This window comes from Ambystoma mexicanum, chromosome 7p (assembly GCF_040938575.1).
Source record: "Ambystoma mexicanum isolate Mex_15411 chromosome 7p, UKY_AmexF1_1, whole genome shotgun sequence".
NCBI lineage: Eukaryota > Metazoa > Chordata > Amphibia > Caudata > Ambystomatidae > Ambystoma > Ambystoma mexicanum.
The window spans coordinates 70,482,284-70,501,706 of NC_090939.1; positions in this window are offsets into that span (position 1 = coordinate 70,482,284).

Sequence of the window (19,423 nt, forward strand, 5' to 3'; positions counted from 1 at the left end):
TGTGGAACACCAACAGTTAGAGGAGTGAGCTGAGAGGTGTCCTGGCTCCAGGAGAGCGAGAATTGGCGAGGTGCCAGGTAACATTCAATCCACGCAAGGGCTCAATCGCGAATCCCGAGAAGAAAGAGAGTGTTAAAGAGATCATAGTGATCAACAGTGTCAAAGGCAGCAGAACAGTCCAGGCCATATGCACTTCCCTAGTGAGATGATGTCACACCCTGAATTTTAAAAAAAATATTTTCAGCTGTATAAAGAATGTGCATCCAGGAACCCAGATTTTCTTATTGACATGGGTCCCGCGGATTCACTGTTAAAACTCAGAGTTTTTTTGTAATATGTGGACTGACGATGTGTTAACTTCATGTTACCTCCTCATCACAGTCCTTACTCTATGTGGTGAAACCTCCCCTGGGACACAGTTGCTTCACAAGCCCCTTAAAAAAGTTAGTTGTATCTGTGTTTTGTTACAGCTGACCCCAAGCTGATCTGGATAATAAGAGTGACCTGGCTGTAGGTTCTCTTCAATTTACAATGCACGAGGAACAAACTTCCTAGCAGCAGGGAGAGGCTGTGCTTTCTGTGTTTGATGGCAGCACTATCCTGTCCTTGTGAAGGAACTTTCTCTCTGGTTACTAGTGCAACCCGGCAACTCCAGTAGTTGATAGGAATCACTTCTTCAGAACGCATTAAAAAATGCTGTGCAGATTAGAATCTAATTCAGGTTTGGGGTGAACAGGCCTGCTGTTTTCAACTCTATTAGTCTTAAAGATTTCTGTTTGAACAAAAAAATACATTATTTCTGTTTCAGGCAATCAATGTATACAAAATTAAAAGATAATGTGATGCATGTTCGGTACATTTCATATAATTTAATTGTTTTTTTATAACGCGCCTAATACCATACCTGAGTTTGGTTTCTAAGCGCAGATAGGTGTTTTGAACTTCTGTTGCTCTGTGTGGTGCTCTTGCTTCCAAGACTAGCGCATTGCCCCTGTGCTATCCTGTGCTATCCTCCCTTCCTATCCTAAAAATTCTGTTAATATTAACCGTGTTTTTCTTTCAGTGGATTATTTTTTTTCAATCTGATTGAATTCTCCATGTAAGTCATTAATTGGCTGCCAACTAGGAAGACCTGTCTAGCGCAGTAGTTAGAGCGTTGGAATTTGGGCCTCAGGGGTCGGAGGTCAATCCCTGAATGGGCCTGAATCTTGGATTTGTGCATCCTACTTCTTTGGATTCAGTTAAGCATAGGGGGGAAACAAATACATGTTTAAATTGGTATAAACCCATGACAATTAAGCATATACTGCCTGTGCTAATGCGATTCAAAGCTGGATGACTGAAAGTAAGCTTCAGCTCAACCCCCTCTGAAACAGAAGTGAAAGTGTTTGGGCCAAAACATCATCCTAGTAACTACCACAGCATTACTTCTTGTCCAGCCATTTTCGATGCATCAACATCCTTTTCACACAAGGTTAGAAAATCTCGGCTGCATCTGGTAAACCTCCCTGGGCTGTAAAGCCCATGTCTCAGAGGCGGTTAATCTGTATTTTATCAACATAGATAGCTAAAACCTATCTTGCCATTTATCTCGGAATCAAACTGTGCAGTAGTCACAGGGACAATGATAAATTCCAGGCTTGACTATTGTTGCTCCCTTCTTCTGGGAGCACCGGAGCGCCAACTCCAGCGGCTCCAGGTGGCCCAGAATGCCGCTGTCAGACTCGTCTTTGGTCTGCCTAAAACAGCCCCATCTCCAAGTATCGGAGGACACTGCACTGGTTGCTGGTTCAGAAGAGAATTGAATTCTGAGTATTGTGTCTTATTTATAAATGTATTTTTAATTATAAATTAGTATCCTTACCTGCACAATACCGTTGGAAGGCTTGCGCTCTATTTCATAAATGTCTGATTTCAACTTCTGCTAATGACATTCTGAAATTATTGTCAAGCTATGTGTTTGCATCGAATCACAGCTTTGTTAAATGTTGGCTAAAAACATCTATCGGATTCTGTTAAGGGCTGATGTCACTATTGACATATTGGTCACCAACCCTGACAAAGCCAAGGATATGATTTACCACGATGACTGGATTAACACAAGAACTGAGTGCCTATGGTATAAACATGATTCTGGCCAGAGGTTCCAACACAAACGCGTTGGGTCATTGGAACGTTATCTCCTCAAATTCCCATCTCCACAAATACGCTCTGGAATATTACGATTGCGCTTTAACTTGTGGTGTACTCGAGAGATTCTAGCTAGGCGTAAAGTGATTTCTGGGGAATTAAATTTCTGTCGATTCTGTCTAAATAGAGAGGCTGGCGAGTCATTGGAACACTTACTTTCACTATGCCCTTCGTTGGTCAAAGAGCGCCTGAAGTACTTTGCGCACCCTTGCGCCCATTTAGGAGTGCTAGATACTGCACAGAGATGGGATTTTTTGTTGTGCACTAGAAATGTCTCCGTCCAAGTAGCAATTGTAAACATTTTGACCTCGTTGAAATTAGATCTCTAGTATATATTCATGCGACTAAATGTTGATGCTAACTTATTGCCAATTTTATCTTAATCTTATATGTCTTAATGTAACATTCTTTATTGATACCATTTGTATACTCAACATTGTGTTGCTCTTTTGATACTCATTTTAAAAACTTTGTAATGTAATTCATTTCCTAATTAATTATATGTATATTGAAAAGTTGATTTATTTCAGCTGAATCAATAAAAATAAAATGGATTTCTGGAATGGCACCTAAATGTTTGGCCTTAAAACTTAACCCTTACCAGCCCCTTAACCCCTCCACTCATCCTACAAAAATATGTTAGCTGTCCCACTGTCTCTGTGTGTCTCTAGTCGAGACCGCTGCTTTTTGAACCGAGGCCCCCATCTGTGGAATACACTTCCTGATGCACAGCGGAAAAGCAGCTCTCTTAGCCTTTTCCGGAAGAATTTGTTTTTGTTTCAGTAATGATCTAATGTCTATAGGAGGGCAACGTAAGACAACACCAGCGCCTAGATGCAGGTTTCTTGCTTGCTTCCACTTGGATGTGCACAACACAAAGGCTAAATCAAATCTTCTTCTGCACATCTGCTGCACCAGGAACTACCTTTCCTTCAAAAAAGTCCTCAAAACTTAGCTATTTGAAGCATTATCCTGAAACCCATCTCTCCCCTTCCAATTCCGAATCTGGGCATAGGAACACTTACCATCAGGCGGCGCCAGATGTTTTAGGGCATCCCGACACTGCAGCACCATCCGTTATCGCAGCGGCCCGGGCCACACACACTATCTAACACCACTCATGACCATGAGTTCCCACAAGCACCACCAGCTGAAACACAGCCCTTCATATCGTTTTTCACTCTATGAAAGTCACAGGACTGATTAGTCACTGCACCTGGCACGTACAGGGAAAACAGGCAAATCGCACTCAAAGTGGTTGTGATAGAATCACCATGATCACACTAGGGCAGATTGGGATGCCATGGGGGGAAATGTCATGGGAGGAATTGTGCCATGCCTTGCGCCAGAAGACCAGGTGGGGGCTTCTCGTGCATTACTCCAGGAAGGCAATCAAGAACTAGCCTGGAATCGCATCTGGTCGGATTTGAGAGATGGGCAGTTCTTTGGTGATGGTAGGAATTGAGAAGGCTCGGAAAGCACACAATACTTGGGTAGATTTGCCATGCTATCCATCTAGAAGAGCCTGTAAGTATAAACTGTGCTCCTATAGTTGCAATTAGTTGAAGCATAGACTGTCGCTAAACGTTTTATCGCAGCCGCAAGAATCGACAGAAGAAGCAAATACCTGATTGGGCGCACATAAAACAGACCACCACCGAGTCTGCTAGTTACGAATAACCACCTTTCCGGTGGACACTGGCTACAAGCAAGGCTACCGGCACACGCCAGAAAACAGCAAGGACTATGAAAAATTTGGTTAACTAGTCACATATTTCTCTGCCTACTTACACCAGACTACACCTCAACACCTCTGACATCAGTATCCAACAAAGACCTATGCCACGCTGAACACATAGCAAGTCTCTAGCGCTCACGCCATCTCCTGACTCCTCCTAGCACCCATCCACATGCCTGACCTCACGGGTTGTTCTCTACCGGAGCCTGGCCAGCCCTGCTAAGCCTTATTTGGCCAAACGCACACAAGCATTCTATTCCTACTCCGTGACCTCCAACACTCTGGACTTTGGTCCCTGAGGGCATTCCCACCACCAGCGCAGTGAGACTATAATGATGGTAAAAGGCACTATATAAATGACAACTACAATACAAAGCGATACAAATGTTGCAGACCCCTTTCATAGACTAAGGAGTATGACAAGGAAGATGTATGCAGAGGTAACGGGCAGATTACATACCAGTAATTTTCATTTCTCCATGTCCACTGTGTAGAGACAGAGTATAGAGTGATTCGCAGCACATGCACAGATAGAGCGAGGAAGTCTATGCAAAAGATGACACGTGATCAAATGAAGAGAAGATGTGTTTGAGTAAACCGGTCTATCCGTGCACGGTTGTGAGCGCTGAAACATTGCTGATGTAATGAACTGTTCCATGTTCGTTAGACTACTTCAAAGATACTAAACTGCATAAAAGAAGACTGCTTTATGTGCTCCGGGTTCATTTTAGAAAGAGGAGATACTCCGTTGCGCATGCGCACTACGTGTACGTAGTACACAACACGTTGGAGTGGCTCCTTGCACCGCAATGAAAATAAACAGACCCTGTTACTGTCATGATGCCTACCCCCGGGGAACCAGACCAGGTCCGGCAACCCCGGAAGCAGGCATCAAGTTATTTTGAGCAAGCCCAAAAACCCCTGCTAGGGGCTGTTTGGGTGCGGTCCTGGCTCCTATGGCGCCAGGCTCATATGGGGAGTCAGTCCTGGCACCATAGGTGCCAGGCTCATAGAGTAGAACTTACCTGATGCAGAGCATGCTGCAAGCTTACCTGATGCAGACCATGCTGCAGAGCTCCAAGGCAAATGAGGTTTAGAAGGGGCTATTTTACCTAGGGACTATTTTTACTCGGGTGGGGCTGGGGAGGAATACTTACCTGGGACTACTTTGGAGGCTATTTAAACCACGCCCGAAGAGCAGCACACGCTCCGCGTTATTCTGCATCCAGCAGCGTAACGCTCACTGTGTCTGCAAGCCTGCATCCAGTCTTCTGCCACGCCCGCCTCGAGTCTGCAGCTCCTAGAAAAAGGGAGGAACAGAAGGAGAAGAGGTTCCACCGCGCCTTCGAGCTGGAAGAAAGAAGCATATAACGCGCGCCGCCTCGCCTGCTGCAGCGCCGCGCTGAACTCACCATCCTTCGCAGCATCCTCACGATTCACCGCATCCTTCTGCATGTTCCCGCCGCACTCTCGCACCTAAGGGGAACACAAGAACAGCAAAGGTGAACCAAGGGAATAAACAGAGGCAATAGTAACTACCCCCATAGACTTACCTGATTACCGCCGGGGGTACTATTCCTCTTCACGGGTCGGCGCAGTATCCATTGCATCCTCGCCGTACCCGGGCCCCTAAGGGGAACAAAAGGACAACAAGGTGAGACGAAGGGACAAACAAGGGGAACTCTTCTCACCACAATAGACTTACCTAATTTTACCGCCGGAGGCATTATTCTCCGAACTTCATATTTTCTCTCCACACCTGAATAAGGGAGCAAGCCACAGGTTACATTCTGGCCTTATTTTATTGAACTGTGTAGGATAGGCCAAATCCTTACCTGAACTTCGTCAGCTACCACGAGGAACTGGGGTCAAGCTGCAAACTGCAAGGAAGCGGACAAGAGTGAAAGTCAGACATGTGAACTCTTACGAACTGCATACTTTTCGGAGTCAATATTGTTCTGGAACTCACCAATTCCTTCGAGCCAGTGAAGCAACTGGTTATCAATGCGCCCTTGCGCTTAATGCAGGATGGAGAGCTCATCTTTTCAAACCATCAGGTGAGACTATAAGAGGGGACATCAAAGGTGATCTGTGGGGAGAACAGCGGGGTGGAGGAATTCACGCTCAACCCCATGGGTGGTTAATTCCCTTTCTCCATTTACAGAAGAATATTCCTACGGGCCAAGCAAACGAAGCTAGGTGGGCCAGTCCAGTCCGTCATCTCGGCCCTACGCGTCACATTGGTGGAGACCGCAGCTGTCCAGTTCAGATCGATGCCTCTGTGGGAGCCAGGTGAGCGTAACAGAATGCAAAGCCTACCCACAAATTCCCACCCGGGCATTATGGATACCTCAGAGACTGACCAATTGGCCCAATTACTAGGGCAACTGAGGGCTGAAGTGCATTCCGCCCGTCAAGAAACCAATGCTCTTAGGAGAGAACTGATTTTGTCAAAGGAGCAAACTGATGACCTTGCTAGGCAACTATTGCAAAGCCAGGCTGGACAAGTACCCCTACCTGGTTCTGGGGGAAATCCAGCTCCTGTATTTTCGAGTAACCCTGTGCAAATAAACCTACCAGGACATATTCCATTAGCCCCAACCGAACGCTTTGCCAGAGATCCCAAAAGGTTTGCAGTGTTTATGAACAAATGCCGCTTGCACTTTTTATGCAGACCTGGAGCCTTCCCAAACGATCAAGCCAAGGTAGCCTTTGTATTGTCATATCTCAGCAGCAGTGCAGCTGATTGGTCAATTCCACTAGTTACTCAGGATGACCCAATTCTTTGGGATTTTCAGGGCTTTCAAACTAGCATGGAAAGACTATTTGCCCGGCACTCCCAAGGACAGGCCCTGGATAATGAACTTTTGTCCCTACGACAGGGTAACCAGGACCTTCTATCCTACATCGCGACCTTTAATAGGTTAATAGTGGAAACTGGATGGCCTGAGGTAAAACGAATCACGTTATTTCATCGAGGGCTTCGGGGAGAACTCAAGGATGTCTTGGCTCAAGTCGTGAACCCACCTCAAGACTGCACTGAATATATAGACTTAGTGGTCCAGTTAGATCACAGACTTCAGAACAGAAAAGCTGATCGAGCAAAGTTTTAGAATCGGGTGTTGGTCAAAACCCACGCTAACCCCAAAGGAGCAGATGATTTAGAACCCATGCAAATCGGAGGGGTTAAAGGACCCTTAACCCAGAAGGAAAGAGAAAGGAGACGGCAAATGCAATTGTGTCTATATTGTGGAACTTCTGGACATTTTCTATGGGATTGCCCTGTAAAACCACCCAAGAAGGTGGTAGGAGCTGCTGATAAAAGCCATATGGAGTCAGACTCGGGAAACGACCACGCCCGACAAGCGTAGAGGTCTGCTTGCCGAGCTTGAAGAAGGATACTCAGACCTCACATTTCATCATACCAATGGTCCTCGTAGATCCAGGGCAGCCATCGCGTATGCACACAGTAAGGGCATACATTGATAGCGGGGCCATAGCAAACTATGTGGACTATGAATTGGCTTCCAGGATGAATCTACCTCTCTGCCGAAAAACGACCTCAGATTTCATCACCACAGTCGATGGAACTGAAATTGCCTCTAGGCCTGTAACTCATTCCACCGCAGAGATGACACTATTGGGTCAGGATGGCCATCAAGAGACTATTGTGTTTGATCTAATCAAAGCCCCACAGTTCCAAATAATACTGGGGATACCTTGTTTGGAAACACATAATCCTTCTATTGATTGGCGAGAGAAGAGAATAACCTTCCCGGATTGTGTACAAAAAATCAGAATGCAGGCCTGGCCACAGTAACCACAGCAGTAATGCAACTACCTCCAGAATACCAAGAATTCCAGGATGTCTTCCAAAAGGACAGGCAAACACCTTACCTCCTCACAGATCGTACGATTGTCAAATCGATCTCATACCCGGTGCACAACCCCCTTGTAGCAGGATCTATGCCCTTACGGAACCTGAGAACCTTCACCTACGACAATACTTAGACCAGTACCTTGCCAATGGCTTTATTCACCCATCCAAGTCCCCTGCATCTTCAGCTTTGTTCTTCGTACCCAAAAAGGAAGGTGACCTCAGAACATGCAGACTACCGCGCATTGAACCAGATAACTGTTAAGAACCGATACCCGTTGCCTCTGATCCCTGAACTACTAGACCAAGTGAAGGACGCTTGTATATATACTAAATTAGATCTCCGGGGGGGCATACCATCTGGTACGTGTAAAAGAGGGCGACGAATGGAAGACTGCTTTCCGCACTAAGTATGGGTTATTCGAATACCAGGTGATGCCTTTCGGATTGTGCAATGCACCAGCAGCCTTCCAATACTTCATGAACGGTGTCCTTCGTGAACTCATTGACGTTTGTGTTGTCGTGTATATTGATGATATTCTAGTATACTCCTCTTCAGAATCTGACCATGTGAAGCACGTCTGAGCAGTCCTTGAGAAATTGCGCCAGCACAAACTATATGCAAAACTAGAAAAATGCGTTTTTCATGCCACAGAAGTTGAATTCCTTGGGTTTATCCTGACCCCAAAGGGAGTCCGAATGGACTCACGAAAGGTGGACGCAATCCTTAAGTGGCCATCACCAAGTTCAGTGAAAGGAGTACAAAGCATGCGTGGCTTTGCCAATTTCTACCGCAGATTCATCCCAGATTTTTCACATGTCGTACATCCCATCACAGCACTCTTGCGAAAAAATAAACGCTTTATGTGGACTGAAGAAGCTGAAAATGCCTTCCAAGAGCTGAAAGCGAAATTCACGTCTGCACCTGTGTTAAAGCACCCATGCCCTGAACTTCCATACATAGTGGAAACTGATGCATCCAGTCTAGCCATGGGAGCTGTCCTGTCTCAAAAGGACCCCCAAACTGGTCAGCTTCACCCAGTAGCATTTTGGTCCAGAAAGTTCTCGGCACCCGAGTTAAACTATGCGGTTACCGACAAGGAGTTATTAGCCATTAAATCCGTCTTCAAGGCTTGGCGGCACTATCTTCCCAGTGCCAGGCATACCATTACTGTGATCACCGATCACCGGAACCTACAGTATTTAAAAACAGCCAGGGCCCAATCGTCACGTCAATTCCGATGGGCATTGTTCTTTGCCGAGTTCGATTTCGTGATAACCTATCCACCAGGTAGTAAGAATGGTAAAGCAGACGCCTTATCCCGATTAGGGATGGGAGAGGCAGAAGTGAACCCAGAACCAGTACCTATAATTTCCGAACAAAGGATTCTTGGCATAACTACTCTACAGACACTAGAGGACATTCAGGTAAAGATCCAGCAACTCTTTGATCCTACAGCCCTGCAGGACTGGGTAAAGAAAGGGCCGGACTACTCTGTCACCAATGATCTGCCTTATTATCAAAGGGCGGCTATTTCTGCCACACAAGGAACTACAAGAGCTAGTCATTTCCCGTTATCATGATACCCTAATGGAGGAGCACCCAGGTATTGCAAAAACTGAAGCTAAAATTAAAAGACAATTCTGGTGGCCCACCTGGCGAAAGGATATTAAATCATTTGTGATGTCTTCTGGCATTTGCGCCCAAAACAAAAGTCAAAAGAAAAAAAACAGCTGGACTCTTACAACCTTTAGACATTCCGCCTACACCATGGCACACCTTATCGTGAGACTTTATTACCGCTCTACTTCCTTGTAATTCTAGTTATTGTGGATCTTCTTTCCAAGATGGCCCTCTTTATTCCTTTAAAAGGACTACCTTTAGCCTCAATCCTGGCGAAAGAATTCCTCGAAAACATTGTTGGCATACATGGATTTCCATACGTGTTGGTCTCTGACCGGGGCAGTCAATTAATTTCACATTTCTGGAAGAGATGTTGTCAATTGGCGCAAATCGACGTGAGATTATCGACCAGTCGCCACCCCCAGACCGATGGTCAAACGGAGAGGGCCAACCAGACTCTTGAACAATACCTGCGTTGTATGTTACATCAGACTGAGAGTAATTGGAAGGACATTCTTTGGATCGCCGAATATGCATACAATAATTCAGTACATTCTGGAACTGGACAAAGCCCCTTTTACACCTTATATGGGCACCACCCTTGAACCTCAGACCTTGACTCACCCCAACACTTAGAAATGCCCGCAGTGGACCATCTACACGCTACGATGACACAAGCCTTTAAGGAGGCAACTGCACATTTAAAACAGGCGAAGGAGAAATATAAGAAAGATGCTGATCGGCATCGACGTGATACTCCACAGTACCAGATAGGGGATCAAGTATGGTTGGCCACAAAACACATACCTCTCAAGGAAACGCGGACCTTTAACCCTAGATATTTGGGACCTTACTCTATTAAGGCCATTATCAACCCGGTGACCGTCAAGTTGGACTTACCTGCTAATATGCGAATTCACCCCGTCTTTCATGTGTCACTTTTGAAGCCAGTGCAACCAGGGACAAGACTAACCAAGCCACCAGACCCCATCCTTATAGACGGGGAACCCGAATTTGAAGTTAAGAACATCCTGGACTCCAAGATGGTGAAGTCAAAACTTTTTTATTTAATCGACTGGAAGGGTTACAGACCACAGGAAAGGTCTTGGGAACCTAGTGACCACGTGTATGCACCTCGATTGGTGAAAAGCTTCCATCGAAATTTCCCAGACAAACCAAAACCACAGGGAAGAACCACTTTAGGAGGGTCCTTGGTGGGGAGTGCTGTCATGATGCCTACCCCCGGGGAACCAGACCAGGTCCAGCAACCCCGGAAGCAGGCATCAAGTTATTTTGAGCAAGCCCAAAAACCCCTGCTAGGGGCTATTTGGGTGCGGTCCTGGCGCCTATGGCGCCAGGCTCATATGGGGAGTCAGTCCTGGCGCCATAGGCGCCAGGCTCATAGAGTAGAACTTACCTGATGCAGAGCATGCTGCAAGCTTACCTGATGCAGACCATGCTGCAGAGCTCCAAGCCAAATGAGGCTTGGAAGGGACTATTTTACCTAGGGACTATTTTTACTCGGGTGGGGCTGGGGAGGAATACTTAACTGGGACTACTTTGGAGGCTATTTAAACCACGCCCGAAGAGCAGCACACGCTCCGCGTTATTCTGCATCCAGCAGCGTAACGCTCACCGTGTCTGCAAGCCTGCATCCAGTCTTCTGCCACGCCCGCCTCGAGTCTGCAGCTCCTAGAAAAAGGGAGGAACAGAAGGAGAAGAGGTTCCACCGCGCCTTCGAGCTGGAAGAAAGAAGCATATAACGCGCGCCGCCTCGCCTGCTGCAGCGCCGTGCTGAACTCACCGTCCTTCGCAGCATCCTCACGATTCACTGCATCCTTCTGCATGTTCCCGCCGCACTCTCGCACCTAAGGGGAACACAAGAACAGCAAAGGTGAACCAAGGGAATAAACAGAGGCAATAGTAACTACCCCCATAGACTTACCTGATTACCGCCGGGGGTACTATTCCTCTTCACGGGTCGGCGCAGTCTCCATTGCATCCTCGCCGTACCCGGGCACCTAAAGAAACAAAAGGACAACAAGGTGAGACGAAGGGACAAACAAGGGGAACTCTTCTCACCACAATAGACTTACCTAATTTTGCCGCCGGAGGCATTATTCTCCGAACTTCATATTTTCTCTCCACACCTGAATAAGGGAGCAAGCCACAGGTTACATTCTGGCCTTATTTTATTGAACTGTGTAGGATAAGCCAAATCCTTACCTGAACTTCGTCAGCTACCACGAGGAACTCTTCGCTGGGGTCAAGCTGCAAACTGCAAGGAAGCGGACAAGAGTGAAAGTCAGACATGTGAACTCTTACGAACTACATACTTTTCGGAGTCAATATTGTTCTGGAACTCACCAATTCCTTCGAGCCAGTGAAGCAACTGGTTATCAATGCGCCCTTGCGCTTAATGCAGGATGGAGAGCTCATCTTTTCAAACCATCAGGTGAGACTATAAGAGGGGACATCAAAGGTGATCTGTGGGGAGAACAGCGGGGGGGGGGAATTTACGCTCAACCCCACGGGTGGTTAATTCCCTTTCTCCATTTACAGAAGAATATTCCTACGGGCCAAGCAAACGAAGCTAGATGGGCCAGTCCAGTCCGTCACCTCGGCCCTATGTGTCACATTGGTGGAGACTGCAGCTGTCCAGTTCAGATCAACGCCTCTGTGGGAACCAGGTGAGCGTAACAGTTACCTGTTACAAAACTTCATCCCAAAGTGGAGTTTGTTAGTTTCGACAGATCCCTCGCCCGTGAGCCGCCACTTTTGCTACCATCGCTAATTCGACTTTGCGAAATTAATAGCACCAAACTCATCATTAGGACGTTAGTGTTCACAATGAGGTGATTCAAGGTGGCAGGATAAAAGGACCCCCTTGATGTTGCTTGGTCTGCTCCACTGCACAGCATTGCATTCAAATGTACCCCAGAATTTCACCCCCTAGACGCCCAGCAAGGGCCTGCAACTGCAGGAGAATTGCAGCTGGGCCTTGTCGGTGTGCCTGGGACAGTGAATTTCTGTTGTGTGACTGTCTATGTATCTGCTGGGTGGCCTCCGTTGCCAGATGCTGCCAGGCAGTAATCCAGAGAAGGAGGCTGACTTCTGCCCCCATCGTGCATTGGTACGGAAATGGATGGATGCACCTGTACATGCAAACTCTGATAACTGCGACCACGACATGTGCGAGGTACATGTAAACCGAATATGCATCATACAGTTTTGTTACGGTCAAAATCTTAGTGGAGGGGACACACAATACAATAGAAACAACATGCCCACCTATACAGACTTTGGTGTAGAAACGCAAAAACTGATAAGAACATTTATGAGGATGTTAAACATATGCTGAGGTTCTGGAGTGGCCAGGAATCCAAGAGAAGACCAACTGTAACGTTCTTTCGACTGGATGTTCCTCCCACGTATTCCTTATCTTTGATAAATCCACTTCTAGCTTACTGGCCTCAGAAGTTTTTTTCACAGTAGAGGGTGCTGTGCGTCGACGTCCCTTGAGTCGGTGTCCCTTGAAGACCTCCATATCGGTGCCGACATCACCATAGGTATAAATAGTCTTGCGCAGCGTCCGCTGCTCAGTTCCGTTTTGAGGTGCTGTTTTTTTGCCTTGTATGAAATGGTTAATAACCTTGAAGAAGCGTAGGCTGCAACTACAAGGGAAGTTTTACTGTGGGGAAGGATGGGAGGAGCGATAAGGAATACATGGGAGGAACATCCAGTCGAAAGAACACTACAGTTGGTAAGTAACTTGTTCTTTGAATGTATTGTGTCCTCCCACATATTCCTTATCTTTGATAGACTCACAAAGCAGTAATGTGTAGAGGAGGCGGGAGTAAAACGAAATGTTTAAAGAAATGTTTAAAGATGCAGAGTGCAACACAGCTTTTCCTAATCTTGTCTCCTGGCTAGAGGAGGAATCAAGACTGTAGAATTTAGTGAAAGTATGTGCGGATGACCATGTGGCAGCCACACATATGTCTTTAATTGGAACTCCTCTTTGGAGAGCTGAAGAGGCTGTGATACCCCTGGTTGAATGAGCACTGAGGTGTTGAGGGGGCTCTTTTCCTGTCAATTTATAGCACTCTATAGTAGTTAATATAATCCATCTTGAGCTGGTCTGTTTTGAAATAGGTAAAGCTAACTTGTGCCCTGCATACCCCACAAACAATTGGTCTGCTTGCCTAATCCTCGCAAGTCTGCTAATGTAAAAACTAAAGGCACGCCTTGGATCCAGCCTGTGCAATCTCTCTTCCTCTTTCCCTGGATGGGGAGGAGGGTAAAACGAGAGTAAGATTATTTTTTGTGTGATGTGGAATTCTGAGACCACCTTTGGGAAAAAATTCGGCTTCACTTGGAGTGCAACATTATCTTTGTGAAAGACTGTGGAGGTTTGCAAGACATAAAAACCTTAATGAACAGGAATGAAGGGGTTCAAATGGAGTACTGGTTTAGGTTTAGGTCCCACAGTGGAACTTGAAAAGGAGTTGAGGGAAAACATTAGATAATCCTTTCAGAAATGTAATCACTATGGGTAATTTGAAGTATGAAGGCTCCTCCGCAGTGCACTTGAAGATTCACACAGCTGCGAGGTAGCCATTGATTGTGATCTGAATTTGCCAAATATAGCAAAAAAGATAACACCATCGGTGTACTACATGAAAAGGGTTCAATATTCTTTTCTCTACACCACTTGCAAAATTTGTTCCAGCGCCAGCAGTATAAAGATTTTGTTGCTGGCCTTCTGGCTGAAAGCAACACCTCAATTACGTCATCCGGTAGGTCCCAATCCTTGTATCTCAACCTTTCAGAAATCAGGCGTGAAGGTTGAGGGTCCTGATATCCGGATGGAGAACCCGACCTCCCTTCTGCGAGAGAAGATCCTCTCTTTGCGAACGACGAACTGGAGGACAGATGGACATGTCTAGAAGATCCGGGTACCGCGTTCTCCTAGCCCAATCTGGGGCAATTAGGATCATGGGTTTCCGGAATCTCCTCAAACTCCTGATCATTTGAGGAATGACGGGGACTGGAGGAAACGCGTACAGAAGTGGAAAATCCCAGTCCACCACGAACACGAGTCCCCTAGAGCTCGTCTCGGGGGAAATTCCCTTGAGCGATACTGATCGCACTTCCAGTTGATACTGGTGGTGAACAGATCCACTTGAGGGGTTCCCCAAAGGGCGAAGATCTCTTGAAGGACTTCCTGAGCTAGTTCCCACTCATGGGAGACTGTGTTCTGCCTGCTCAGAGCGACCGCCGTCATGAAAGTAAGCATCCTGAAGGTCTAGAGATACCAACCACTCCTGAAGCTGGAGGGCCTGAAGGATCTGAGAAAGGATTACCATCTTGAACTTTTCTTTTCCTGAGGAATTTGTTTAATTCTCGCAAGTCCAAAATGGGTCTCAATTCTCCATCCTTCTTCAGTATTAGAAAATAGGGGGAATACCAACCCTTGTTCCTCTCCGCTACAGGTACCGGTTCTATGGCACCTTTCTCTAGCAGGTCTGAATTCTCCTGCATAAGGAGCAGGTCTGGAAGCTTCGAAGAGTTGTTCCCTGGTGGATGAATCTGAGGAGTGTAGGAAAGGCAGCTGGAGTTTGACGGATTGCAGCCCCAAGTGATGTTGCTGCCGCCTTTGAGGTTGGCAATTTCTCCAGGCTGTCATCAGCCTTTTTGCCAAATAGAGACGTGCCGTCAAAGGGCATATTCAGAAGCCTCGCTTGCACATCAGGAGCAAAACCAGACTTCCGCAACCACGTAAATCTGCGGATTGTGGTACTCACCGCCAGGGCTCTGCTGATGCTGTCAGCAGAGTCGATACCTGTTTGGAGGGACTCACACATCACATCTTTACCATCCTTGATGATGTTCAAGAATGCCTCTCGTTCCTCCCCTTCTGGGAGACAGTGAGCTGCTGATCAAGAACACTCCCAAAGGGTGTGGCTGAATCTAGCTAGCGTGCAAGTGGCGTTAATAGACTAAAGTGCCATACTGCATGCTGAAAATACTTTTTTCGACATGGCATCAAATCTTTTGTCGTCTCTGTCTTGTGGTATAGTGAGGTATGCTGACTTACTATTTGACGACGATGCTGACTGCACTACTAAACTCTCTGGAGTTGGGTGCTTACTTAAATATTCAGGGTCTGAGGCGGACACTCTGTACTTCACAGAGAGCTTTTTATTTACTGCAGGGATAACTTCAGGTGTCTCCCAATTTGCAGTTATTTTTCTCTGCAATGCAGCATGAAAAGGGGCAATAGGGTCTTATTGAGGCCCTTTGTCTAAGACGTCAGTAAGAACATCTTGCTGGAAAGAGGGTGCAGATGTTGTCCACCCCATACATTGCATAATTCTTGCCATAAGGGCTCTGTAAGGCATTTCTGCATGTTCTCCAGGTTCTGGTCTGGCAAATTCTACCTCTGGAGAGGTATCTATGCCACTGGCATCTTGTAAAGATTATTTTAGATCTCTTAATCTATTCTCCTCAGAAATGTGTTCTTCTGGAATGGGTAATCTTGTGCTTTGTAACCCAAAAGGTCTCTCATTGTCAGAGTCCTCCCCTTCCTCAAATATAGAGGATAAAGCTTTGAAATAGTCAGATCTTGGATAAGGAGTAAAACCCATTTCCAGAGAAGAAGGAGCCAAATTGGTGGATACTGCTTGGGAAAAAGTTGTGGTTGTTGATGTAGACGTTGTAGGTCTCGACAAACCCGCAAATGGCGTTAAAAAACTCAAAAAGGGCCTTGATGTATTTGAGAGGACCGGAATCCTACTCCGTGTTGTTGATATTGTCGATGCCACTTTCGATGCCTTGGGCGGGACCTTCGACACCTCTGGTGCCGTTGGCGCAGTTGAGGTTTGAGGCTTCGAGGACCTATCCTTCATCGGGGTCGACTACGGCGTCGATGACGGAGTCGATGACACAGATTTGTGCGTCGAAGGAACCTTCGACGATGGCGTCGATGATGCAGCTTTATTCAATGAATGTTTGTCTCTACTCAAGGATTCATGACGCTCTCGAGGGTTTTTGTTCAGTGGGTTCGACGACTCACGTGTTTTTTGTTTTTTTTTGGGTCTTTCACCCGGGGTATCACCTCTAGGCATATCCGAGGGGGTCAATGCCGCTTTCTCAAAGACCCTAAGCATTTTTTTACGAAATTCCTCCCACTTAGCTGGAGAGCAGTGTTTAGTGTAGCAGGTGACCCTTTCTGGGGAATTTGAGGATGAAGAGGAGGGAGATCTATGACGCCTCTTCTTAGAGTGTCTTGATCTCTAAGAATGGTGGGAACCGCTTCAAGATCTCGATCGGAATGTTTCTTTCGATGGTGAGGAGACGAATGTCTCGACTCAGCCAAGGACAATTTTGAAGTGGTAGAAGATTTAACTGCCTTACCTCTTTCTAACTTCACCCTACGCTCCTACAAGGCTTTCACCATCATAGACATGCAGTCCTCACATTCCGAACACTGGTGCTCTGATCCCAGGCACCACAAACAGATCCTGTGAGGATCCGTTAATGACATGCTTTTACCTCAATCTTGACATTTTTTTAAGCCAGAACATGGCGTTGATGTTTCGGACGAAGATGCCATCGTAGGATATTAAGATTTTCGAAGAGTAGAAGAAGAACCGAGCGTTGCGTCTCTGAGGCTTACGAAGCGCAGAAAAACGGAACTGAGCAACGGCCGATGCGCGAGACTATTTATACTTATGGTGACGTTGGCGCCGATACAGAGGCCTTTGAGGGACACCGACTCGAGGGACGTTGACGCGCAGCGCCCTCTACTGTGAAAAATATTTCCGAGGCCAGCAAGCTGGAAGTGGATTTATCAAAGATAAGAAATACATGGGAGAACATAATCCATTCGAAGAGACCCTTTCCAAGTCACCAGCAACGCGGTACCCTTGAAGCAAATTCTACATGGCAAATCCTACTCCTAACATTGAAAGACAACTTAAGATATGAAGTGTGGCCTGGGCAGGGATAAGAAATCGATTGTCAATTACGTGTTAAAGATATGTTACGGTAAGCGCGCTGGACAGCTATGGTTCACCAACGGTGGTGTAGCCGGACATACACATGGGAGATGTTGGACACTCTGCTCTCTGGCGAGCATAGACATGGCTACAACAGCACGGATGTTATAGAGGTTGATGTCTTTGCATGCATGGATTGGTCTGTTGAGGTACCAATATGCCACCAGTCAGACCGGTAGCCAGCCTTGTTGCAGCCAAGTCTCAAGAGGATAGCTCAGGGGCAACATGCTTGCCTTGGAAGCAAGACGACACGGAGCAATACAGGTTTGATCCCCAGGTCCGCGCTTAGAAACCTCTGGGTGTTAAGCACGTTATAAATAACCTATCAAATCATATCAAGTTGTGGTTGTGGCTGACTGAATGGGAGGGAAAGGGTAGTTGATGGGGACGTTTCTCATTCTTGGTTGGCACAATGGAGTCAAAGCATTAAGAGCTCTGGCGTCTAGCTGGTCTGTGAAGATAGAGGCCATAAAATAGATTGGTGCTAAAGGAATGTCAATAGTACCCCTGTGGGGGGCTATGGGGGCAGCCTCCCAGACAATCGGGAGGCTCAGAACGGGGCCTTTACAACATAGTAAAACCCCCGCTCCAAGATTCCACATAGCTGGAGGCCGCCATCTTCCCTCGCCGGGAATCAGGTAAGTGTGCTCTCACCTGTGTCCCCATTTTCCTAATGCCCATTCCCACTTACCTTGCGTGAATGGCTGCCATGGAAAGGGAGAAGGAACTATGTGTAGTTTCCTTCTTCCCGTTCCATGGCGGGCATCATTTTTGTCGTTTTTTTTAAAGTTGGGAAATGGCAAACACATCGTTTCTCAACTTAAAAATACTAATAGTATCCCGGTGCAACGTGCCATGATATTAATAGTAATATACGTAAGCAATATAACCCTCGCACGTGGGGGGGGCTGGCCCGCTAAAGCTCCCTGCTTGGGTTATTATAGTGCTTAAGTAACATGCAGAATGATTCAGAGCTATGCTCAAAACACTGCGCGTGTTGTAAAAACGTGAAGAATGGTAGATGCACGAGGCTCAGTTGTCAAAAACGAGGACATTTTTTTTAATTTGCATTACTTCTAGGAATGCGCAATTCACAAAGGCGGACTGCACGTTTGCGAGGTGCTAAACAGCAATGCAAAAAGAAGTGCTGGGCAGTCCCTTTGCATACATTCATGGCTGGAAAGAGCTCCCGGCACTAATGCATGGCACGCGCCCAGGCAGGGAATTTCACATGGGCAGGCCCTTAAAGGGCCCATCACTGGGAAAGGCTAAAAAAAGGAGAAGAAAAAAGTTTCCATCCCTGTTTGAGGGATAAGAAAGTGGATCATGCCACTGCTGTTGCACTTTACAAAGATCCAGGATGGGGTGAAGAATGACCCTCCCATGCAATGCACATCCCTTTGCACATGTTTTTTCCGCATATTAAACTACATTCCCGTTAATGAATGTGGGATACACTCTAAAATGTGCAGTAACGCTCCCTGATTTGTACAAATGTAGAAAGTGGGTAAAAGCAGATCTTTGAATGTTCCCTCTTATGACGCACAGTTTCTTTTTTGGCATCATTGGCACCAACACAGTTTTGGAGAAATTTGCCCCGACGGCCAAGGGATGTTACACAGTAGACTTGTTATCCTGCCCCGTGCTCCCACTTGCAAAGAGATGGCGCTGCCCATGTAATTAATCCGGCCACATTCCTCCCAGAGCATTTAGACCGCAGTGGATCTCACACAGTGTGATGGAGGGGGGAATTGACAAGCCTAGTATCAGCCATAGGCCTCTCTGCAGCTCATTGTGAATGTCAAGCAAGAAAGCACAACAGGTAGGTCTGGTAGAGATGTGGCGACAGCTCCATGGCTCCGCGAGCGAATACTCTTTTATTTGCTGGAATATGACTCCTACAGTTGGATGGCTTTTTCCTTCACTCGGGT